At 42.6% G+C, this 25973-nt stretch overlaps 1 long non-coding RNA gene across 1 annotated transcript in view; it reads right to left on the bottom strand.

The window, feature by feature from the left end:
• Positions 1-13666, bottom strand: part of LOC140649489 (uncharacterized) — a 32584-nt gene extending 18918 nt beyond the window's left edge. Inside the window, exon 1 of the long non-coding RNA XR_012041629.1 lies at positions 13389-13666. This is a non-coding gene — a long non-coding RNA (uncharacterized lncRNA). The remainder of the gene's footprint in view (positions 1-13388) is intronic.
• Between the last annotated feature and the right edge of the window lie 12307 nt (positions 13667-25973).

Here is a 25973-nt window from a genome sequence, read left to right as displayed (position 1 = left end):
TGAGAACAAGTACACACGTGCTTCACAGGTGCAGGTCACTGGCAGAGTTGGGCAGGGCCAGGATTCGCAGTATTGGTGATATTCCTGCACTGGGAAGTGTAAAGGAGTGGGGTGCTTGCTAGAGACCTGCGAGCTCGGTTGTTTAAACAAGTGACGCCCTTAACAATGTTATTTGGACTGCAGCACTTGGAGGCATCTAGCCAGGATTTAATCACGTGTCTTCTCCAGTGTGCTGCTGGTCATGTCCCTTTTTATTTTTTCCCCCTTCCTGTGCTTTTCTTTGGTCAATTGAAATTTGAAAGCTATAAAAGAAGGAATTTTTTTACAAGGATCTAGAAGTGCACGTTTTTTCCTTTTACTCTAAGTTTTAATATTGCTGATATCCATCAAATTTACTTGTTGCTTGACATGTCAGTGTGAATATATACAACTCTCTCTCCTGAGGATAGCTGAAGTGACAGATGATTTCATTGTTGGGTGTACAATAGGCATAAGTACAATGGAAAAGAAGGGCTGACATCTGCTATGGTGATATGTTTTCAAAAACATGTATTGTCATCTCTTTCTTTTGTGTGTTATGCAATGATAATTAGGAGTGGCAAAGTGAGCATCAGTTTGTCTGCTTTGCGGGGATTCAAAGTTTCTACTCAGCAGCCTGTATTAGTGCCTTCCAGTGTCTGACAGTGCAGTAAGTATGTTCAGATACCACATCTTTCTGTTTCTGAAGTAGTGTGCTAACTGTGCAAAGCCAGCAAAGGAACTGCTGGTTCTATGAACTGAAGTCTAGCAGTCCTTACTTAGGTCAGCTCCAGATGCCTCCATTCTGTCTGTGAAATGTGCACAGCATCATCCACCCTGGAAATGTCTCAGGTTAATTTTCTATGTCCTGTGTTTTCTCTCTCCTGGCTTTTCTCTCTACCCTGAGCATGAAGTTTCCATGATGTTTCACCCACACACAATACCATGGCAGTGAAAACTATAATACTGGAATGACCGTTCAATTACTAACTTGTTTCTGAAGAATAATCTTTGCATTTCTGCTGAATTTGACTCATACTTCCCATTTGAAAAGCTGCTGCAAGCCCAGATATGATTGGTGGAGAATAAAGTAACACAGCCCACTTGAAATATTAACCTTTATTCTCTGCTGATAACCATATTTCCAAGCAGCTCAGGATTGCACCACATGAAGGATCTACGTTTTTAGGTAACATGGTAGTTCTTGCCCATTTCTCATCTAAAAAGAAGAGCGAGCAGGTAGATGAGAAAAGCAGAGGAAGGAATAGAGGGGCTGTATTTGCAAATGTAGACTCAAAACCAATAGCTGCAGCCATAGCTGTCAGCACACTGCAGTGCTCGATGTGCGTTACGCAGAGCTGAGAGAGACGTTGAAGATGGTGCCTACAAAGCAAGAGTTGATTCTTCGTGTAAAAGGTAGTCTGGGAAAAAGTTAAAGCATTGGCGAGGGAATCAGATGTTGGCAGAGCAAAGAGTAGGGCTGATCTTTTAATGAGAGAAAGATCACAACAGGAGAAGAGGGGAGCTGAGTTGTGAAGCTTTCAGAGAAAAAACAGAAAAGTGGTTGCATTTCCTTTTCCCTCCCTGAGTGTTTTATTTTCTCCCCAAACACCCCACGTACCACATCACCTGAACATACTGTGCTCTCCAGCCTATCTCCCCACTGCCACCCAACACCCTATATGCTAAGGAAAAGTTGTGTTCCTTGTTTTACATGCAGTGACTTAATGATTTACTCATTCAACCTTTACATACATAAAGCTATTTTCCCTGCCTAGGGACAGCTGCAGTACTCATAGTATTTTTTATCACTGGTAGCAATTGTCCATGTGAAGTGACTTATTGCTCAACCTTTTCACTCCTGTTTAAGAGGTTTTGGCAGGAGCTTTACCCACCTCCTGCTGCACTGGGGTTTGGGAAGGTTTTGCCTCGAAACAGGTGGGAAGAGGCACATTGGGAGGGGACGAAACCTTGCTCCTGTCCCAGGTGCAGGCTGTTAAGCAGCGGTGTGGAGCTGGCAGGGCCATAAGGAGCTCCAGCAGTGCCAAAGCCAGCACCAGCAGCTGGGGCTAATGAGAGCTGGGGTGGCTATGGCAGGCCCTGAGCAAGTCCTGTGGTCCGGCCCTCAGTGCAGGGAGAGGTTTGGTCTGAAGATGTGCTCTTGTCCCTGTCCTGAGGTGAGTTTGCAGGACTGCCCTGGGAGAAATACAGGTAGGGCAGCAAGCAGTGCAGTTGTTCTTTGTGGTGGTGGTGTCAGGGATGAGTTTACAGGGGGAGGGGAAGAAATATTGTTTGTACCTGTGACTACTTTGTGTCTTCTTGGCTGGCAAAATTGGTCCTTTGTTGAGAAAAATGACTTAACTTTGGAACATGTCAGGAGGATTCATTGTTCTCTTGTAAAAATTCTGATATGTGAGGTGTGTATTTCCTTGCTGCTGTATGTAGTCTATATAAGCATTCAGGATTTCCAATGCTTTTCTAATAAGTGTGGGGGTTTAGGGTTGTTTGTAACCACTATTTCTCATAGTAGCAGACAGAAATTTCAGTCAGGCTTCTGTTGTGTAAGACCTTGTTCAAATGCAAACTCTATGCTTGTTGCTAGCACACAAAAAAAAAGTTTTCTAGTCATCACTGCTAAATACAAGGTGCCTTGTGTTTTGTGAGCTCTGTGCTAGTGTAAAGTATGGTAAAAATAAAGCATGTTACTTTACTGTTACATTACGAAATTAACTTACTGATATGTAATGAAAGAATCTTATGCAATAATAAAAAAACTAATGTGTGAAGGCTTTGCTATATTTAAGCATAAACTGGATATATCCCTCAGCCTCTCATCATAGTTGCAGAAGAAACTAGCCTCCTGTTACACTTTACTATATATTGATGTGTAGGGTTATTTTTAATTATAATTTTCATCAGAAAAGTAAAATTAAGAGGAGCTAGTGAAGACAAAATTGCACCTCGAGGTATAGACGTTATAGTAAAGTCTCAAGATCTGTTCCCTGATCTCTGCTTCTGATTTGCTATATGATGAGCACATTCCCATGTGTGCTCTGGATCAGAGGCTGAGCCCTGCAGTCAGCTGATTTTGTATGATTTCAGTAGTAAAAGGACAAAAGCTAAGAAATGGGATCCTCTGGCACTAGGATCAGCCTATTCTTGCCCCTTTCTCACCATGGGGATGATGAGAGAGCAGAGGAAAGAGCTGTAGGTGAAGTTTTGGTGTGCTTTAGCAGTTCCACAGCGGCAGAGGAGGCTGGTGGGTTAGATGTAGAGACAAGTGGAATGTGCAGGGCTATGTTTTGCCTGCAAAAACTGTGTGCAAAAACTACCTATTACTAATACATCCCTGTCTCTTTGAAGGATTGAAATATAATTAATGGGTGAAGGTTCAGGCCAGCTTCATTTGCATACAGTTTATCCTTAGTTTAACTGCAAATGTTTCCCTTTTCTAACAGAAGGTGAAATGTTTGCTTGTGCCTCTGTGGTTATCCTCGCAACAGGTGTAGCATCTGTGGTAGATCTGCCCTGCAGCACCTGGAGTGAAGAAAGGCTAAAGGATTAAAACTTGGGCTTGATGTTGATAAAGGAGGGCATTTGTGGTGAGGCGCTAACTTGAATGATGAGGGCTTCGCTCCTTGTCCGAGAGCCTGTGGAAAGGATAAGGAAGGTAGTAGGATTGTCTGTGATAGTTCTTGGCGTGGGACAGACTGCGATTGGACACATAAATGAAGCAGTTCTGATAATGAGCCTGCCTTGGGTTGCTTGTTGGCTGCCAGTGCAATTGCCATTAACATGATGTGGTGGACGGTGTCCTGAGCTGCTGTCAGCTGGAGAATAGAAGAAAGCTAGTACACTGGCTTCAGTCCACCCTCTTTGCTTCTATATTTTTCTTTTTACTGCTCGAGTTTCGTCTAGAGGCGATTTCCCTGTATTGGCACTTGAAAAGATGTGAATGTTTCTGTGTGGGAAACTGCGTCATAGTGACCCAGGGAACTTGTGCTGTATTTTCTGTCGCAGTGCAGTGACAGAAAGGCCGTCTGAACTACTTTCAAACCAGGCTGAGGCCAGCCCTTCTGCTACACTAGGAAGCTATGCAGGACAGTGGTGGGAGGACTTCTATAACTAGCATTGCTGGCTTATTCCAGCTGCAGAAGTGTCTGTGAAACTGGAGCCTGTGAGAGAGGATTTACACTCATGTGGCTTGATCTCAGAGAGCTTATAGATGCAGGATCTTAGAGGCCAAATACTCTCTTACAGTTGCACTGTCTCCTCCAAATTTAACTCCCTACAAAAATGCAACAAGAAAGTGCAAATAGAAAAGTCTAAAAGGCAAAGCGACTTAGATTTCTTTTTCTTGGTCTATGCTTCTGTAAAAGTTTGCCTTCTTACAATGCTTTATATGTCAATTCTATGAACCAGAATTAACTTGAAGAAAGGAAGCTATAGCTGAGTAGCAGTGTTTACTAAATGTCGGGAAACATCTCCGCTGCATGTCTTTGCCATTGTGGCAATCTTTGAGATTGAACTTTTTGAAGAATTATATAATAACCTCTTATTCCTTGAAGGACACTTTTTTTTTAAATCATCCCCTCAAATTCTATTAATATAAGATTTAAAACACTCCAGTCCCCTAAGTTAAGGCTTCTCAAATTTTTTAGGGGAGAAAAATCTGCAGACAATCTTCTTTCAAATGCAAACTGAATGCTAGACTACATTTTGAATATTGCCTATATTTGCTCAACTTTGTGGTTTTTGCTTGCATAAGTAAAAAAGGCTCATGAGTTGTCTCTTTCCCTTAGTTGTTTGGACAATCCACTGAAGTCTTTCAATCCACAGATTGAGAAATACCTCTTTGATTCATCTTTGATTCAATCCTTTGCTTTCTGTTCTATCTCTCTCCATTTTCTTTCTCCTTTAGGTAGCCTAGTTTGTCTCTTGCTTTTTTCCCCCCAGTTTCCAAAAATCAAGACTATAAAAACTAAGTTAAAACTGCAAACTGCTCTCTCAGTGATTCTTGTGCCATTTGGTGCTGGACCTTTTTTTTTTTTTTTCATCTTAGTTTCAAGTCACGTGGTTGTATCTCTGTGACTAAGAGCAAGGGTGGTTTTGTTTAGAGTGTGAAACACTCCTAAAAACAGTGAAGCTCATACTTAACGATTGGAGCTATAAGGACAAGGTTCTTTAATTACATATTTGAACCTTTGGTTTCTCACTTGCTGTCTTCATTTTGGTATGGATGTGCGTTTCTGAACAGAGGCCTCTTAATCCCTCTCTCCCCACCTTTTGTCCTTTGTTTGACTAACAAAAAAAATAAAATTGAGAGGTAAAGTGGAGAGCAAATTTGGAGGTAGAGAGTTCTTGGTAATGTTTGTCTTTATTGCCCCTTTGGGTGGTTCTGCAGAATAGGAGGACTGGAGTGGCATCAGAGGGCATGGGGCTTTGGTGGGGCAGTGGTCCTCTGAGGGGTGGCAGAGAGGTTCTCTCTTCACGATTCTGGCCTGTCTTTGCCCCTTCTGTAGGGGAAGCAAGAGGGCTCTTGGTGTGTATAACCAGCAGCTTAATAACCCAGAACTTACCATCCACATCTCCTCTTTGTCTTCCTGTTTGGCTTTTGACAACACCATTTAGGGCTGGGTGGCAGCAAGATAGACTGAGGGCAAGGTGCAAGTTGTGGGAGGAGACTGGGCATACCTTTCCCAGACACAGCTTGCTTATCCTCCCATTTACTTTCTATTCCCCTTTTACTGGTACAGAGTAGAGCTGTGCTGATTGGACTAAACTATGAATACCCCTGTGTTAAAGCTAAACCTTTTTGATAGGCTGTTTTTAACCTGAGTCAGTTCTCACTTGGCTGAAGGCACAGCTGTGTGGGCAAGTGTACCAGTATAATGTGAATGAAAGCCACTGAAGAGCAAATGAAAAAGAGTCAGGAAAAGGGACAAGGGGCTGCTAAAGTTGGTATTGCTGCTGGGAGGCGTGCCTGTCAAATCACAACACAGGAGCGTGATTACAGCAGCAGAGCAGTATGTGTTGTGCTAGAGATTCACCAAATGTGACTCTTGAATAGGCTAGAGACACATCTGTCCCCCCTTGTCAGGGCTCATTAGCATGCATAGTCAGGAGCCTAAGAGTTTGGTTATCTTTATCTGACTAGATGAAGCCAAAAGTGCTTTTTACAGTCACAAAATGTCATTGCCGCCTTAGAAATGTAGCCCGACTGGGTAAGAGTGATTTCTTTTAATAACTGCTAGTTTTAGGACAAGTCAAGGTAAGGGGAAGACAAGGAAAATGAAAATCCTTCATATGCTGCGTACTCAGTAACACTTGGATACCTTTCCACTGCATGCTCTGAAGTCTACCTTCAGTAATTTTTGTGTGCAGTCCAAATACCTGTGCCAGGTATTTTGGTGGCCAAAACTGAGCACAGTTCAGCTCAGAATAGCCAAACGCTTGCTAAACATGATCTGCTTAGAGAATCAGTTGCTAAGAAATGCTAAGTGTTGGGGTGTATCCATAATCCTACCAATAACAAAGTATGGTCAACTAAAGCTAGAGCTGCAAAGAAATCTGGTCATCCATTGGGGATCTATAAGATTAGATCCCTCTTTTATGATATGGTATGATGGAAGAAGTGGAAGTGATTCTGATCGATTTTGCAGCAGTCTGGAGGTAGGAATGCTCTCCGATAAAGTGGTGAGAACCAGTTTCTTCACATCCCTATGTTGCAGTGGCCAAACAGGTATCTCCTGCCACTGAGGAGGAAGGCCTGGGTGTCTCCTGACAGGTGTTGCCTGTTGAAATCCTGCCACTGCAGAGATAAGAGGGAACAGGGCTCTCTAGTTAAATCATATGTAGGGTCCATCCCCTTACTTGGTGTCCCTGCACTACTTCTGTTTGTTTGCATTAGTGTAGTGAGCAAGATGCAAAAGCAGAGCTCTTGCTCGAGTACCCTAAACACTATATGACAGATCAGGCTGTATTTTGACCCTTGCGTTCCTGCCTGTATGATGCCGCAATTTCTAAAGGAGGGATCAGCCCTGCGATTGTGTTCTCTTGTGTCTAACTGCTAGGCTGTTATACAGAAGCTGGATGGTGCTACTTAGTACCCTAACTTTCGCCTCTAAGACCAAGCAGATGCATTTTTATTTTACCCTGTTGATGTGTTAGGTGCATTCAGGACATGCCTACCTGTTTGGACACAGGAGGCCTAGCTATCACTTGCTAGTTTCTGGATTACACTGTGATTGCAGCTGGGGCTAGCCAGAATTAGGTCAGTCTGGGCATCTGGGTGGATGCAAATGCAGAACCAGGGAAGTCTGGGCCAGCAAGAAGATGCCTGGCCTCTTCTGGCCTGAGGCTGCTGCAGAACAGTATCTCTTGGATGCTGAAGGAGGGGGGTGAGGGGAAAACCTGCATTCTAAGTCTTCCTCTCTTTTTATACTTGATTATCACTAACAGACACGGAACATCTGTTCCAGGTAAAGTATACTTCATATTTAAGGAACCAAATTTACTTTCTTGTGGAGCCCTGATTATCTCAGATGTGTTGCACAGGGAATGTGAACAATGCAGAACTTGGTCTGTACTTTGCTGAGCTTATAGCACACATGAATGTGCTCCCCAAAATGAGGAAAGCCCTTTTCCTTTGATGGTAGACATACAAATACCCTGTACTTGAGAGATTCACAAGTGGGGAATAATTTGTCTCCTAATGACTGGTAGGTGCCCAGCTTCCACTGAAGCCAATTTGAAGTGCCTCCTAGAAACTGTGTTCTTCTGACTTCTGTGAAATATTTGGAAAGAGAGGATTTTTGACAAGAGGTCTGGGATCATAAGTGTCATCTGAAGCAGTTCCCAGAACTTTTTAATGGGACTCAACATGTTGCACAGACATTCACATCCCTCACCAGGATTCCATCCAACCTCTTCACTGAGGGGTGTTGTAATTGCAATATGTAAAAAGGTTGAATTAATTGCTTTTATAACTGAAGAGTAGATTGAGCATTTAAATGGGTCAGACGCACAGTGCTTACTCAAAGCTGTTCTTATTTACTGTTGACATAGCAACATAAAGTTATGCGACTTTACAAACTTCCAATTTTGTACAAATAAAAAAACCCCAAAACAACAACAACAAAAAGAAACCAAAAAAACCCAAACCAGATCCCTTGCCAGTTGAGTATGGATCTGTGTTGGTAAATGATGGAAAGTAAATAGCAAAACACATAATGTTGTGTTTGTGGTTTTGTCTCTGTTGGTCTCTGCAGCCAGCTACCTTTGAATCGGGAGATAAGAGTACATGTAGTTCATGGATGTTTACAGTAAATAATGTGACACTTTGGAATGTGATACTGCAGGCAGTGCATCATTTCAACATAATCTTCGCTAGTATTTGCTCCAGAGTGCTTTTAGGATGCAGTAGCCTGTTGAGTCTCCAGGAGTTAAATGGCATACATTCATATTTAAGTTCTAAATCACACAGAAGAGGAGGGGTTAAACCCAAGTCCTCTGTATCCAAACAGAGCACTCCTTTAACCCTTGTTAATTTGGAGCCTGAATGTCTCAGTTTTTCATGGAAAGGCAATCTGTTTAGACATCTAACTCCAAAGGGGAGAGTTTCCAGGGAATTGGGCAGTACTTTCTGGGAGATTTTTTTTTTTTCCTAATTATTTGTATGAAGAAGGGGGCATGCATCTAGAAGATGGCTCTTGGTTGCAGCTCTGGGATGTTTGAAGGAATAACAGGCTAGGTGAGAATATCCAAATTCATCTCTGCTTACAGCTGTAGTTTTAACTTTCCTTAGCCCTTTCAGAGTTGCCTGCATTACTGAGTGAAGTTGCCTGTAGGTGCTGGAGTCTTCTTAATTGTGATGGGGATGGATAAGAGCAGCCTAACAGTGCAGGGCTTTGATTTCCTAGGCTTGATAAACTCTGTTTGAAAGAACTGTGGGTCCAAAAAGACTGTCTTTTGTCCTTTACCATCTACCTCATGCAGTTATTTCCAGCTGGATTAATTGTTCAAAAGATTTGGTGAGCGCTGATTACCCGCCTTTACCCAAAATGAGAGGACAAGGGGAAAACAAATAGGCTCTTGTGCATTCCCACACAAAGGCTTCACATCGGGAAAGAAGACAGGCTGCTTACAGGTGAAAGAAGCAGAGTATTCCCAGTAGTGAGATAGCTGACATGAAACCTTTGCTCTCATTCCTCAGGCTTTTGACACACAATAATTTTCTTCTACCTGTCCCTCCTTCCCTCCCCCATACCAAGTGGAGCACTGTGGGGCTGCCCTCAGCTGTCTGCCTTCCTCACCACCCCTTCCTGGCAAAAATCACCATCCTGTTTCCCACACACACCTCCAAGAAAGCCATTTTTAAGCCATACCGAGCTGATGTTAGAACTATCAACTTCAGTGGTCGCTACAGAAACTTTAATAACATTCTAGCCAATGTTAGTGCTTCAGTCTGAGTTTTTCCTGAGTTATTACCAGCCCTTGGATAAGGATGCCCTCTTAGATCTTTATTTCAATTTGTGCTGTTTAAAAAATAATTTTCTAGATAGCGGCTGGAAGAATGCATTAAGATACTCTAATCTGACCCCTCTGCAAAGAATGCATGTGTGATCTTGGCCAGCGATGCCTGCAGGTAACCCAGTCACCTAGCATGTATCTCAGAAATTTATGCTCTTCAGCCTTGATCTGAAGATTGTTGCTGCTGGCCTGTTCATTGCTGCCTTGGGTAATTTGAATTTCTAGTAGTTGTTTTGCCTTTGTCTAAGAGATGGAGCCCTCTAGTTATAGCTACTCTCTTTGTATAAGTACCTGTAGATTGTGATCAAGTTAACTTTTGACCTTCTCTTTGATAAGTTAAATCCCCAAATCATCCTCATTGTGAGGCCTTGTGTCAATTTTGTGTCATTCTTCTAGACAATTTTTTTTGGAGGGGGGTGGGAATGGCAAAGGGTCAAATTCTTGGTAAAAGGAGCTCCCATGTACTCACTTGTATTTCTAACATGGAAGTACCATGGCCTTTTCAGTATTCATGTGTATATATTGGTTTATTGAGGTAGTTAAACATTAATATTCCCATTTCACAAACTGAGAAACAGGAGCTGAGCAGTCAAATAACTTACTCGAGGTCATGCTGTGATCCAGTGATACCTGCTCCCATACTCTGTCTGATGGACGCACACTGCAGTGCTGCTGCTCACATCTGAACCTGAACGCTCCCTCCACGATGACTTTGAGATGCTAGCTGTTACCATGACATGTACGCATGTGTGTTCCTTTTTTTAAAAAAGAAGCATCAAAAATTTGTTAGAACACTGTTAAAGTTATGAAGTCTAACACTTCAAAGAAAAATACACTATTTGGACTGTTAAAATTTATCGCCTTTTTCATACGTTATGGAAGTATTTCATTATGTCAGTGCATATGCTTTAATTTTATCTTTCTACAAATACTCCTTGCCCCACTCAGTATACAGAACAACAGCAAAGGTGTAAGTTGCCAAAAATAGAGACATGGTCAAAAATGTTAAATTCAGCTTGTAATTGAAAAGTGAGTGTTCCGTTCTTCTTCCAAAGTTATTCTGGGAAGTGCCTTTGCTTTTGAAGTATTCTCTGTAATTAACATCTGGGTTGGACTTCTGTCATCAAAGTGAGGAAAAACAGATGATCTGATATAAGCAAATGTATGTTTTTGTTTTGCTTTTAACAAATGTATCTAAATAACTTGCATTAGTTACAGGTGCTATGGATGCACCAGCACGTGTATTTTTGAGACACCAAAACTTGAAGCAATGTGTAACTTAGAACAGGCATTAGAGAAGCCTGCAAATCCAGTTGGCAGTGTCTAGAAGGAATATGAATATCCTTACCAGGTTGTGACCTTGCAAATTCCTTTATAGGGCATGTTCTTTGTTAATATCTCTGAGGCTGAGACTGTTGCACTTCAATGCATTTAAATTCCTTTCCTTTGTTTGCCCCTGGAATGTGTGTTCTTAGTCACCTAGCTATTGAAGGCTTGGATGCCTTTTTGTCTCTAACCTGTCCTAGAACATTACTGTCTCCATGGCAGAAGAGGATAGGTATGGCTGATAATAGTATCTATTTAACATTTTCCTCGAATAACATCTCCTGAATAGGGGGAACAGGCAGGCTAGAGCCTGTTCTCAGGTAGCTTTGTAAACTTCCATGACAGTAGTTCAGACCCTTGTTACAATCGCTAAGGGGCGGGAGGGAAGACTAATATTTTCTTAGTTCAAAGGGCTCCAAAATGGATAATCCAGTTTATCAGAAATTCAGTTTATTCCCTGACCAAGCAGGTTGTTTTTTGGCAGAAGCAAACATAGTTTATAAAGGCCAGCTTGTCTAATCGAGAAGCATGAGGATAGCCAGGACAGACTTTAAAAGGACCCAGTTTATCCAACCAGTGGAAGTAATATTACTTTTTTTTAAAATAGGGTTTTACCATTGATTTTAGAGGGAGGTAAACCAACAGATAGCTGAGAATCCTACTTGGTATGTACTTACGTCTTTTGGCTCCTAGTAAAACATAATTCGTAAATCTGTGCTGTAACACTTGCGATCAGTCTGTTAAATCAGATGTTTGATTCAAGCTACCTGAACAATCCCAAGCAATGGGGGAGGACGGACCCCAAATATGTCCTTTCCTTATTAACAGTTTACAAAGTGCAGGAAGGATAATCTCATCAAATCACAGTAAATAGTTCAATATGTTCTCATGGTTATCTCCTATCTTGTCACTACTAGGACTAGAGTCACTGGGATTTGAGTAAAGTTGGGTTTATTATTAACCAAAGCTTATGTAAGATGTTATTGCATCTCATTCTATTTTTGCAGTTACTTGGACTCTGTTGATCTTTCAGGCACAAAATGCTGCCTGTGTAAGTGTGCTCATACAAAGCAATTGTAATTAGCACTGGCTGGGCAACAGAGTGGGATCCACAAGGAGGGTGGTGTGGCCAGCCTGTGCTTCCTGCAAACCAAAATGTGATGCCTTTTGGTTTTCTGCGAGATTTTTGAGGCAGGGCTGGAGGTGTCTGGTGAGGCGTAGGGGAGGATGCTACCATGTACACAATGCAGCAGACTTGAGCTGGAAGATGGTGTAAGCCCTGCCGGCAGGGTGCCGCTGCCACGGCTGGGAGCGAGACCCTTCGAGGTGGGAGCCACCAAGTGCTGCAGCGCCCGAGCTCAGGAGAACCAGAGGCTGTGCAGGATCCTCATCCCGTGCATGCAGGGCCCTGGGGCCGGGCTTCTCGCAGACCAGCAGGAGAGCGCCTCGAAAAATGGCATGTGCAGAGGAAATGGGGCAGGGTATGCAGGCTTTCCAGGCAGCTTGCTGGCCTGTCGTAGGAGGCTAGCTGCCTGGCCAAACAAGCACCTCCTGGCTGGGTTCCCCAGCTCTGAACCTTTCCAAGAGGTTACGGGAATTCTCTAGAAGAGTAACAGCCTGCGGGAGCCCAGCGGTGCTGCTCTCCGTTGCATACAGAAATACGCCCTTGTGCAATGTGTGATTGGTGTGGGATCGATGAATTACTACTCGATACAACGAGGTGTCAGTTTGGCCTTTTAGATTTTCTCAGTACTGCCACTACTCTGCTGATTATTTTTTTTTCTCCCTGCTTTTTTTTTTTTCCTGGGAGGCATAAGTGGAAACAGAAGAGGACAGGTAGGACTGAGGGAGCCAAAAATCTCAGGATGGACACGAATGGGATTTTTCTCAGGAACAGGCATAGCCCTGCCGTGAATGATGGGACATGGAGAATAACTCCTGCCTTTTTTCCTTGCCCACCTGCAAACTGCGTGATGGTACTGAACTCCACCTGCTCCGGGCAGGCACGGGGCACCGCAGTCCTGTTCCCCTGCACCCCCGGCCTTCCCTGCCTCCCCAAATGTGCCAGTGTGGCGGGCAGGTCGGTCAGTTCTGGCACGTGAGGCTGAGGAGCTGTGAAAAAAGCTGTGATATTGCCTTGGGGGGGGGGGGACGGGACAGTACCCCACATACATGTCCACTGCAGCAAGGGATCAGGATATGGAGATTTAAGAAAATAGCCAGTCTCCCGGCTGCTGTGAGTGAAATACGTGGCATGCTTACATGTGCCATGCTCATGTGCAGCCTGTCAGAGGAGGGAAGACTTTTTTTAATGTTTTGGGTTTGCCTGCATCATAAATATATACATAAATAAATATGTGGGACTTCCTTAAACCTTTCAATCTCTGCTGCATTTTATCCCACATCAGGAGAGGGAGGGGGAACCAGAAAGGTACAAACCTGGACCTGTGGCTCCTGTGTGGAAATGCTCACTGGTTTATGGCGAGGGATCCCAGTATCTCTGATCCACTTACCTGCAGGCAGCCGGTGTGCCTCGCCGATGCCGACACCGAAAGCAGAGCCCTGGCGAGGCATCCTCGGCCATCAGGCAGGGGTTGGAGCTCCTCAGCTGTCGCCCCGAGGGCGGCTCGTGCTGCGTTTCTCCAACTGTCCGCCTCGGCCGGCCCAGGGTGAGATAGTGGCCTTAGAAACCTGGATGTTTTGCTGACTGAGGGCCCAATCTCGCTTTCAAATCTGCCTTGTACCTCTCCTCGGGCTTGAAAACCTTCTAGGGCGTGAGAGCACCTCGAAGTTTCTGTGAAGTCTGAAGTATGTGTGGCTGTTTTCAAGAGGAAAATTGCCAGAGCATGTAACAGCTATCTCGGGCATGAAACTGCAGCGAAAAATGCAACTTATCTCTGCCAGTGACACAAAAGTATGTGGTAGCTCCCCCAGGTTTTGTCTAAGCCACTTCTGGGGGTTTTTTGTGGTCCCTTAGGACTATGGGGTCTATCTCGGTGTGTGCCGGAGAGTCGCAGAGCTTGGAGCTGCAGCTGTGGGTGACCATTACTTCTGCATGATGTGGGCTAGATCAGGGTGTGAGCACCTCTGGAGAAAGGTTATCCTCTTGAGGAGGGGAAAATGGGGCTGTTGCGTGAGACTTGGTGTCTTTGACTTATCTGAGTCATAGTCATAAACAGCTGAAGGAAATAGGCTGGTTGATGTATGTGCTGTTGCTAAATAGCATTTGAGATGTGAAATCTGTCTGCTTTTCCCAGGAAGGGGGAGGGGGGAACAATCTACTTTTAATCTTTCTTCTCTATCCTGCTATAACTTAAAAAAAAGCACAAACCCAAAAAAAAACCCAAATTAAAAAAAAAAACTTCCAGGACCTTAATTATCTTTTAATAGCCCTTTGCCAAGCTGGATTGAAATCAGTCAAGTCCAAAAGCTATTTAAAGTGGAGGGGTAGACTGAGAGTTTAATTGCTTTGTAGGGTCACAGGACAATTTGGGTTGGAAGGGGCTTTAGTGGATCATCCACTCCAACCTACTAATGGAGGCAGGGTCAGCTATTTTAGCTTATGAAACTAGGCTATTAAAAAAAAAAGCAAAAAACCTCTGACTCCAAATCCTGCAGTAACTACTGAAGACCAGAGCATAGCTACATACGTGTGTGTGTATATATATATAGAATACATGTGTGTGTTTTACACAAGCCGTGACTTCCACAGAGCAACATGCCTGTTCCTTTGGGCTTTTGTTACCAGCTGTGCTCTTATCTCCTGACCTCTCTCTTTGAAGCAGAGAGGGATGGGTTGGATCCGAAGAGAGATGTGAATGGTCTCGAGGCCCTGGCCAGGCTCTCACTCTTAGCTAGCCGGTGAAGCCATGGTGGGATCACACGGGCTGGCATTTTGAGGGGTAACAGAACGTGCTTTCCTGAAACATCAGTTGCAATGGGCAAAATCCTCAAGAGCCTCTCCTGGAAGAGCAGCACCATCCATAGGGAAAGCGAGTTGCTGCAAAAAGCCAAGCCCTGGCCCTTCAGTACCGCTCAAAGACTCAGGAAAGCTGAAAGGGATTTTCTGGAATAAATAGAAAGAGGACAATAGAGAAAAAGATTGAAAAATTAGTTGGTTGCTTTTTTTTTTTTTAACGCATGGAAACCAAGGTGGCTTCTATTAAAATCTGTCTTGCTTTTTCTTTAAAAGAAAGCAAGCCTTTTAACATTTTCCTATGGCATGTTGAATCCAAACACAACAGCGACAAGCTGGTTCATGGGAACCGGAAACTGAGACAGGCTAGAAAACAACATCCTCGGGGGGGGGGGGAAGAGGGGAAAAAAAAGAAAGAATGCTGCTTTCAGGGCTACATTTATTTTTATTTTTATTGCTGTCGGAAACAAGTGACCTACTGCAGCCAAGTAGGCCTGAGGCTAAAATAAAAGGACCTTCAGAAGGCAACCAAAATACACAGACCAAATGATGTACTCAACATAAGTGTAATTGCTACTGTGCGGTCCGTTTCCCCTACCAATGTCTATCATTTTAATTTCTGAGGGAAAAACAAATGTAACTGGAAAGTTTCTGTGCCTCAGTTACTGTTCCCAAAGGGGAGAAAAATTGAGCTAAAAGGGAAAATAGACAAGAACATGAAGTTTGTGTGCAGATAAGCTGGGGGGAGGAACTGGAGGAAGATTTGATGTAAAATGGTCCTTACTGACATGAATGGAAGGATATAATATGTAGAAAATAAATGTTACTATATTTGTGTATCTGTGTGCCATAAAGATGACAGATGCCAAGCTTTAGACTAGACCACAATTAGGGCTTATTTTAAGCTGGAATGAGATGCAGGAAAGATTGCCAGGTTTCAGTGAGACATAGGTCTAAGAATTGGAAAATACTTACTAGATCGCTGTAGTCTGTTCCTGCCAATTCGCAACTCCCCTGTGAGACACCCATCCAGTAATGTGCCCATGTATGCTACTGTAATTAAATGCAAAAACAATTAAAAGTGGACGTTTGCATCAGTCAGTATTACAGATATGGGGGTAATGCAAAGCAGAATTGCAGGCTCTCTTCCCCCCTTGCGTTTGTCTGCTCTTTCTGTGAAGCTAAAAAGGCTCAGATTCTGACAATGTGATCGATATGCTCTGACAGCTGTATTCTAATGACTTCTACATACTTAAAACAGCCTGTATGAAATAAATTTGCAACTGGACTAATGCATGCAAAACTTGGTTTTCCCGTATCGGTTGTAACTAACTCTTTTCCTATGAGGAAAAGCTTTCTGTATAAAATAGTGGGTCAAAATTCTAGTGAAGCATTTAGATGTTTGAAATAATCAGTGTGTTGCTAATTCAAGAACCTGGGAAGGGACATACTTTAGACTTTGAATTTGGAAAACACCAAGAAGTCTCTCTTCAGGTCCAAAGAATCTTATTTTCTGGTACCTCAGTTCATTAAGTGTGCTGCTCCTCAGGGCTCTCTATGATTCCAATAAATAGTTCCCCTCAGATTTGGTTAGTAGTACCTGCTAATCTGGATTGATATACAGCTGCTTTCCTTGGCTACTTATTTCACAGCAGAATCACTTTTCTACAGGGTACACTCTTCCCTACCAGCTTACTTTCTAGTGTTTAATTTTATCCCCCGACACTCATTTGCTTTGTATTTCTCTAAGTACCTTCACCTAAAGCCCAAAACCATACTGAAGACTCTCTCAAAAATTCCCAGGTCTGTCTCCCACTGCTGCTGGAGACTCTTCAGCCGGAGTAGATATGTTTAGCTCTTGTGAAGAAGCCTTAGTCAGTTCCTCCAACCACATAATTGTTTTGAAGCTCTTCCCCAAAATCCCTCACAGTTGTTTACACGTTTCTGAAGTTCAGATGCAGATCCTGCTGGATTGTCACTGGCCTCGCAAAGAAATGCATTTTGCCCTTTCTGATTCAAGCCTTCTAAAGACTCAACTTGGTTGCAGCGTTGGTCGTGTGTCATGTTGCCGGCTCTCGCTGCAAGGGCCAAATTGGTTCTTGACGGAATTTAATTTAAACGATGCAGCTTTGCAGTGGGGATGAAACAGGCCCAGCTCTGAATTTCACGCTTCCATGTTACTGTGTTTTAATGAACATTTGTCAAATTATTTTCCTTCCAAACCCCATGTATAGCTGATGTTTTCCTAGGTTTTATTCCATTTAACTTTGTCCTTATTTCTAACCCTTTTTTGCCTCTCTTCTATTCATCATGTAGTCTGTGAATGATGATTAAGATACCATTCAATCCTGCTTTCAATATAATTTTAAAAGTACCGAGGGAAATTTGATCTTCCTTAACTTTGCCTTTTTATTGGAAGTACATCGCGAGGTTGCCATTGATCCCAAAGAAAGCAGTCATCAACAACAAAAAAAAGTTGAAGCAGACATGGTCCTGAAGCAGCACTTCTTGTTCATACCCTCTATAGCTTAACCAGACATGTTGGTTTTGTTACAGACAGATCCTCAGACAGATGCTGGGCCTAAGTGTCCATTAAAGATCTCAATCTTCATTGATTTATGATTTACACTGGCTCAAAGTTCGTAATGTCTATACATATTCTTATAGGGGTCCCATTATTTTGTTTCTTCTGCTCAAATTGAACTCGATGAAGTCTTAGTGTTCCCGTTAAGCTGGAATAATCATACAACTACTGACAAACTGCTCTGTGATCTCCAGTTTCAGCAATCTAGTTAAATACCTCCCTAATCTCAGGTATGTGACACCAGTGTTTAAAGTGAAGTATGTGATCACTGCAGTGTTAAAGGGGGGCTAAAGTGAATTTAGCTGTTAAATAGCATACAGTAAATGGCTAAAAGTGAACTTGTTTATTGTGGGTTTGGTAAACTTTTATACTTGACTTGCTGTGATAGAGTACCTCAAGTTTTTCACCTACTCTGCTCTCAGTTCGCTCATTCAGCCACTCTTCTTCTGGGTAGGAGCACATACAGATATTTGCTTTTTATGAGAATCTATTTTATAAAGAGAGTTTCCAAGGTGGAAAATGCTTTAGGACCAGGAGAGAATGCAATATAAAGCAATGAAGACAGCCAACAAACTTGCAGGTGATTGTGGAAGACACCATGTGCTGCATTACTGCTTGTCAGCTGGCATAGTGCACTGAGGCATGGGTAATTATCCAGCAAGCTTTCTTAAGCCTTTTGTAGTCTGAGGCAACCCATCTACACCAGCCATTAACAGATGATTACATTAGGAAACTCCAAAAACATTTATTATATCATAAAAAGATGCAGATTTCCTGCAGTAAGATCACTTTTTTTAATCGTACTTTGAATTTTAAAAGCTTATTGTCAACCTTTTGCCTCTTCAGTCCCAGGATTTATGTGAAAGAAAATACCTTTTCTACACCAGTATGTCTGATAGGATAGTGCTGTGTCCTTTGATGTGGCTGTTTCTCTCGTGCTGTTCCTGTGGCTCAAAGTGTGCTCAAATAGATGTTGCATCTCTGGAGCTGCCTGGCAAGGCAAAGGGCATCTCTTGCTCCTCTGCCCCTTTTGGGAGAGGCACCAGGCAGAACATGGAGCCGGTGGCCCCATTTGCCAGCAATTCTAGACAACTGGTGGAAAAGCAGTATGGGACCAGCTTGTAGTGGACATAAGGTAATTTAGATTGAGATCAGGGATGGTGTAGTTTTCCCCTTGGAGACAAGGGAATTCAATGCGGTGCCCGTGGCTACTCCCATGCCCTGACACTGATTGCATTGCTAGAGAGTGTCTGCAGTTTATTCCTCCAGTGGTTTTGAGAGCTAACCACACCCGCTGCTGGTTTCTACAGTACCAATTTACAAGATTGGCTGGTTTGGATGAGGAAACCCACATTTCCTGAGGTATCCCAGGGAGCTTAAAAGCCAAGATCTTAAGAAAATTAAGAGAAGTGGTGATTTTTTTCAGCATTCCACTGTAGAGAAGGCTGTGTGTGTTCCTCCTCCTGTGGAGGAGGCAGCTGCAGATGCATGCTTTCAAACATCAGGAACTTCTGGTATTGCTCTTGTCGCACAGCTGGAATCACTAGCCAGTTGTTTGTTTTTAGTCTTGATCCCAAAATAACTTTCTGCCCTAGGAGTAATCAAGCTAGAGTTCTTGAGTGCCCTTACTTGGGTAGGCAAGTGGATGGGTGGAATAGGCCGATGCATCAGTTTTTCACCACAAAGGGGAAGAGGTCTGTCTCGCTTCTTTGCACCAGCTGCATGCTGCTTGGACTCTCTGAGGTGATTCAGTCTTAATACCAGCACAAAATTTTGTACTTTTTTTTTTCTTCTGAGTTAGTTTCCTCCTGGGTTAATGACTTAAAGTGGCTGATAAGAATAGTCTAATGAGCATCAGGCCTGGCATAATGTAAGACAGGAATGGGTGTGGGAAGCCGGATGGTGTAAATACTTTTCACCTGTGATGAACAGTTACATCAGCTCATTTGGTCTCCTGGAGCTGCAGTATTTTTCCTGCAGCAAGGCCTTAATGCTTTGGACAACTCTTACAAGAGGGGTGAGAGGCCAGGAGGAAGGGCTTCGGGTCCACACCAGCTTGAGCCCCTCTGGGCCTCCTGTCACCTGCTGGAACTTTCCTGTGCTGGCCGTGCGGCTCTCCTGAAGTGCTAGGAAGTGTTACAAAAACTCTTCTTGGGGAGATATGGGGGGGTGGAGGCTTTTTTTTGATGTTGTTTAACTCAAAGTACTTAGGCATTCAGTTTCTTTTTCCGAAATTACCAATAACTGTCCTGAGAGAATTGGTTTACCAGATCAGTTTTATAAAAACATGTTTTAAAAAAAAAAAGCAGCTTGTAAGGAATTGCTGGCATAATTCTAAAAAAATCCTTACTAATATTAGGGGATAACTAAAAAAAAAGAAGACTTTGTACTACAGTAACTACTGTTCAATGCTGTGTACTCGAGGAACTCAAAATACAACTTAGAGTCCCAATTCTGTCCTTTGAAATATTGAAGTAATGTTATTGCAAATGGGTTATACACAAGATCCAGTCTAGGGTAGTGCAAGGCTAAGGCTATACATCTGGAAACTGCAGAGTCAACCCATGTAAAATACACAGCTGGAAACCAATACAGCAGCATATCCATTTGATTTTACGGCATGTTTAGCAAATGCTGAAGCATGTGAGTCTGCTGTGTAATGACTGCATCCCACTTAGCTGAGCTCCCTGGGAGTTCTCTTCACGTCTCTAGGCAGTGCTTTGGGCATCTTGCAGGAAAAAAATATGGAAAGATGTGATCTATCCTTGAAGAGGCCACAGCCTGACACTAGTGATACGCTAATAAAGGGTGGAGAGGGAAAGATACAGGAAAGGATAAGGGTCACTGTTAAATGATGGTGTGATTACACAGTCTGGGCATGTTCACAATTTGGTGGTTAATTCTTAATCCTGCGACTCGCAGCAATCCACCCACTTGCTGCAATCCAAAGCCCCAGAGGCTTCAGGGGATTCCACAGTAGGCTGTTGGTGTGATATGTGTTTCAGGAAAAGGTTTTTGAAAATAACAGCAGTGATGATAATTGCTGTTGGAACATCAGCTCTTGCATTTCTTACCTTTTGAGTGGAGTGACTTTTATTTTTTTGTAATTGGTTTCCTTCAAAAATAATAGTCTCCTCATCCTTCCCAGTGGCTTATCCTGCCAACCAGTTTCCATGTTCATCTTAACAGTGCTCAAGGTATACACTCCTTAAAATTTGAAATGCTCCTGTTAAATGTAGGTATCTTTATGTCTCCCTTCCTAGAAAATATACCCTCTCACCCAGTAGAATGCAAGGAAAGCTTTGAATTAAGACTGTCATTCTAGAGGGAGTGGAGATTCTCGCCCTAGATGAGTCTTCAGTGTTTTTTTTCTGGCAGAAAGGGAAACTGTTGGCCTGTGGAAGGATTTGTCCCGTGGTCGTGAAAGATTCAGAGCACTGGTAGTTTCATCTGCATGTGCTACCTGACAAAGAATCCACGATCTAAAATACCAAGTGCTGTTACTTACGTGGTTAAATACTGCAAGTACCTACCACACCCACAGCTCTAAGTTAGGCCCTGTTTGAAGGAGAGCTGCATATGCCATTTCGTCTTGCTCTCTCTTGAAAACAAATACTGTTTTCTCTTTGCCTGAAAGTGTTTCCTTTTTAAAGGAATATCATGTATCGGTGTGAGACTTTTTTAAAACAAGAGGGATAAGAAACAGGAAATGACACTTGCTTTTTCATTATTGGGAAGAGAAAGCAGGTAATTTCTTATAACAACTTCCCTTTGCTTAAGAAATGTCCAAAATCTTTACACAAATGAGTTGGAAATTAAGGATCCAGCCAAGTGTAAGCACTGAAGTGCATACTTGTGTTCAAGCAGGAGTTGTTATAGGATTTACTCATGTACTTATGAATGAGCACGTGCTTTACATTGCAGAGCTCAGTGAGCTGCCCTTTCTAAAGTAAAGTGGTTTTTTTTTCAGCTGTTATAACATGAAATAGTTGCCTATGAATTTGACTTAACTAGCACAGCCATATATGCTGATGCAGACATATACACTAGCTCCTGGTTGCAGATGACCATTAATCTTCCTGTGAAAATGAGGAATAGGTCTACCCAAAATGTAAGCTGCTTTACCCCAAATGCCCCTAATGTTGCTCCTTACTTGCTCTGCTCATAAAGGGATAAAGAAGGTATTATCTCCTCATGTCTTTGGCTAATGATCGGGCCAAAAGTAAATACAGACCACATCACAGGAATGCGAAGGGCTTAGCTGCTACTGGTATCTTGGTCAGGGCCGACCCTCCTCTGCAGCTGCCCCGCCACAGCCTTGTCGGTCTGACGGCGACTCGTGCCGATGGGGCTCTGCTGATGGAGCATGCACGTGCTCCTCAGAGAGCAGCAAAACCGTCATGCTGGATGAAGACGTGGGGCCTCCTGTAAAGCATGTGGCCTGATAGCAGCTCTTCCATCTTAAAGTACTGTGAAGAAAGTGTGCTGGTTTGCCTTGCTACCAGTGCAGAGGGCCCTATGGAAGGACCCATTTTGCTGAGAAATATGGGTGGTGTTTTGATGAGCAGAGCTCTGGCCTTCTTTATTCCTTGTGTTTTTATACATGTGTATTCCTAGTTCTCTTGTTTCCGCTGTGCACAACGGTACGTACTTCCAAAGAGGAGAAAAGGTTTCATTTCTTACTGGTGAGAAACACCCCTACATAAAAGAAACAATCCCGTGTGGTGGCGTACAGCAAATGATTAACAGCAGCCATATACTCTTATCTAGCCATAAGCATATCAGTTGTTCCACATCAGAACTATCAAACCTATTCTTCCGACAGCCTCGCACCAGACTTCTCGCTTTGCTGCCTGATAGTCTGTCTCTTTAACTGTTGACGAATAACTAAATATTGTAAATGCATTAGCTAACATTTAAAAAAATAATAATAATTTTTAAAACCCTTAGATTTCTTGGGTCTTTTGATCTGCTGTGGGCAAGTGCCTTTAAAGGACATTGCTTCGACCAATATGGTTGTATTAAAGATCATGGAAAAAGTTTAATTGATAATCTTCTCCATGCATTGAGGTCTGAGGAGAAAGTGAATGAAACCTTGGTTTGTCCCTGGAGAAAGGATTCATGACACAGAAGACAACAAGACTAGGAGCTGGGTTTTTGCTGGGAGAGGTGTGTGCACTTCCTAATTTTGGAAGAGTGCAGTCTTTTTATTCTTTTTACAGTATCAGTGCAGTTGTAAGAACTCTCATATTTTGGTGCTCTTGGAGTTAGTCAATATTAATGACAATTGGTAGCAATAAGCCTTTAATTCTTTCTCAAAAGAGAGAGGCCTCTGTTCCTAAGGATCGGCGTGCACAGATGGTACATGCAAAATGCAAAGATGTGAGCAGCTGAGGGACCTCTATACGTGTATAGGCCTCAATCCAGAGAATTACTCAATTTAAGCATCTCTTTTCCACGGCCTTCAGTTGAAATACCCCCAGCCTTGGGGTAAACTATACACGTTACCAATCATGATACTTCTCTGCATGAAGTACCTTTGTATAACTCGGTGCTAACGATGCTTAGACTTCTGCATTTTGAAAAGAAGGAGGAACAGGATTTCCGTGGCAGGCAACCTCTCTGGTTCAACGCACCTCTGTAGTACACTGTAGCATGCTTTTTGTTGTGTTACTAAGAGTGAGCCGGGGTTGGTATGTCTAATGAACACGGGTGAAACCTAAAATAAAATGCTTGGTTTAGAGCATACCTGTGGGATTTCCATTGATTTCTTGGGTTACATATCGTAATACTGTAAATGGGTGAAGAACGTGGTATTTGTTCAGAAAGGTGTGGGGGAAGAGCATGCATGTTTGTAGTGCAGTCTTACTGAGCTATCAGTATTTATGTAGAATTTTTCCAGGGGAGGAAACCCTGACCTAGCGTAAATTGCTTGAGTTCATTTATCATGATGTTGCTGACTTTAAAGGAGGCACCTGATATACAGCAACCGAGTGTCTGCATGCATTTGGTCTTCCTCTGCCAGGAACTGGTAAATGAGACCTATGCAAATAAATAAAGAAGAAAATGCTTTCTTATACTGTAACCATATACACTGGACACCTAACTCAATTTCTTCCTTCATGTTAATGCTTTACATGCACAAAAGTTTAGTCTGTAGTGCTGTTGGAAGCCATTGCTTTTAGGTGGAGTCTCTGTATTTATAGTATTGATTGTAAAGTTGGGAATCAAGCATTATGATAGAATTAATCCAAATCTCTGTCAGAATTTCTCATGATAATAAAAATCTTGTGCAAAAGTTTATCTGCTGATGAAGTATATAGACTGACAGTGCTGCCTGCCTGTGGAATTTGTGTTCCTGCAGTGTAGTACTTAGGTTTGATCTAATTCCCACTGCGGTCAACAAGAATCTTCTGACCTATTATTTTCATTTGAGAAGTGGTTAAAGCCCACAATCCCTTGTTGTTCCCATGCTAACTGGGTGATTGTGTAAGGAAACAAACTTGAAGATAATCCTAAATTGGTCAAGTCAAAATAACAAAGGATTATTGTGTTAGGGCATCAATTTAAATGATTCTTTTTCTGTGTTTTTGTTTTGGGGGGTGTTTTGTGTGGTTTTTTTTAACTTCTAAATTAAGATTTTTAAACAAAAAGTGAGAGGGTGATGAAGAGACTTGTTTTAGAAGGTGAGGACTGTAAGACACGTTGCATAGACTGAGGGCCAGTTCCTCAGGCAGAGTAACTTGTGCAATTTCTCTGAAGATTTGACCTGTTGTATCTTAATGTCAGCTATATGGGCCACATGTAAGCATGAATAACTCTGTTTAAATACATTTTTTTTCCCATATGTTGGATGGGACGATGTGTGTGACAGGTGTGCAAGATAAAGTAAATTAACATAATGTAAAAGATGACAGGAAATAGTTAATAATTCATCACTTCTGCAAACTGTGGTAACATGTATTTAGAAGCCTGTTTGTTATTGTTTCAGTGCTTAAAAGAGACTATCAAAATGTACTGTAAACAAGAGATAACCTTCTGTGAGACAGCTGTGCTAAACTCCTCCTTAGAATTGTTCTTGCTACCGAAAGAACGTTAAAAAACCCTAATAATAACTGAAGAGACAATCGGTCCTTCTAGGAAAATGCCAATTAACAGCTAGAGAAGTCGCCCTGTTTCTAATAACCGCACTTCCCCCCCCCTTTTTTTTTTCTGATAAAAAAATACTTCCTGGTGCAGTGCAGTTGGAGGACTTGGCAGGCAGTCTGCATTTCAATGGAGCACAACTGCTGCCTTTTCTTCCCTTGGACTCTCTCAGCCCAGCTGTAGCGGCTTCCTCCCGCCGCTGGCTCTGCTCCTTGTGCATCCAGGACCAGGTGGAGTCTGGCTTTACAGATATTTACATCAAAGATTTCATGCTGTTATTCCGGCAAAACGTTATGGAATTTTTGCTTCCCGGATTTCAAATCTTTCATATTTGAGGATAGAAATGTTTATTGAGGGGACAGTAATAATATAAAGCCCCCAAATATATTGAATTTAAAAGAAAAGAAATAATAGAAAGCCTGATTGGAAACCAGAACATGGCCCACCAGAGTAATACAGAGAGATGCGTATCATCTTGGCTGCTGCTCGCTGCGGTGGCTGGTAATGGGATTAGTCACAGCTAGAACCTCATAATTGGGAGGTTTGTGGCAAAGGCACCCTGAAACCAGTTGTGAAGTCTCAAAGGCTGATATTCTCTCACCAGGAGGCAAGGTCCCTTCAGTGGTATTGACATTATGCCCAAGTAGAGTAGTCTATTGACACAGGTGGCTTTCCTTGGAAACCAGTCTTTCATTATTGCATTCTAAGGAAGAGTAATCAATAAAGTAGGCGGGCATCTGACTGACAGTCCTGGCAAAGCCAACCAGGCAATTTCGACTCGGTTAATTCACGGGTGGTCGTAACTGTACAAGATAACCTAACCTTGAAGTTATTTCTAGCATTCTTCACCTCTAGTAAAAGGTAGTTCTGCACGGTAGTGGTGGTAAGTGCTTATGAATGTTTTTGTAACTGCTGTGTTGTACCATCTGAGGAAAATCAAAAGGTCTTGCCCATACACTTCTGTTGGTCTTCTTGTGAAGCACTGAATTACTTTAAAAAGTTCGAGTGTGCACGTGTATCTGGCACTTTGAAATTTGCCTACTTGCCCCCTCCAACACGTGTGTAACCAGATTACTCGTCAGAGTCTCATGGAACGCCAACAGATCCTCCTGTCCACGTCTCAGCCTCTCCACCACCACGCAGCTGGCTCCAACAGAAGTTAGAAGTTATCAAGTACCCATTTCAACGTGCTTAAAAATGTGTGAAAGAGTATAGCTCTTCTGCTGCTGTTCCAGCACCCGTCGAGTGCTTCAGAAACCTGTTCTCTTAACAAATTGTCTCCCTACAATTGTACCTTTCGCATAGTAAAAATAACCTAAATAATATTTACATTATTTGTAGATACCATAGGTGTGCAGCCCAAGAAATTCCCCCTATAAATTGCTACTTGGAGAGTATTAAGGGAAAAAGGCTTCCCTCAGTATATTTACATACTTTCAGAAAAACCAAGGT

Source organism: Ciconia boyciana, chromosome 3, assembly GCF_034638445.1.
Source record: "Ciconia boyciana chromosome 3, ASM3463844v1, whole genome shotgun sequence".
Taxonomy (NCBI): domain Eukaryota; kingdom Metazoa; phylum Chordata; class Aves; order Ciconiiformes; family Ciconiidae; genus Ciconia; species Ciconia boyciana.
The sequence above is the reverse complement of the archived record's forward strand: the minus strand, read 5'-3'. Positions and strand labels throughout refer to the sequence as shown.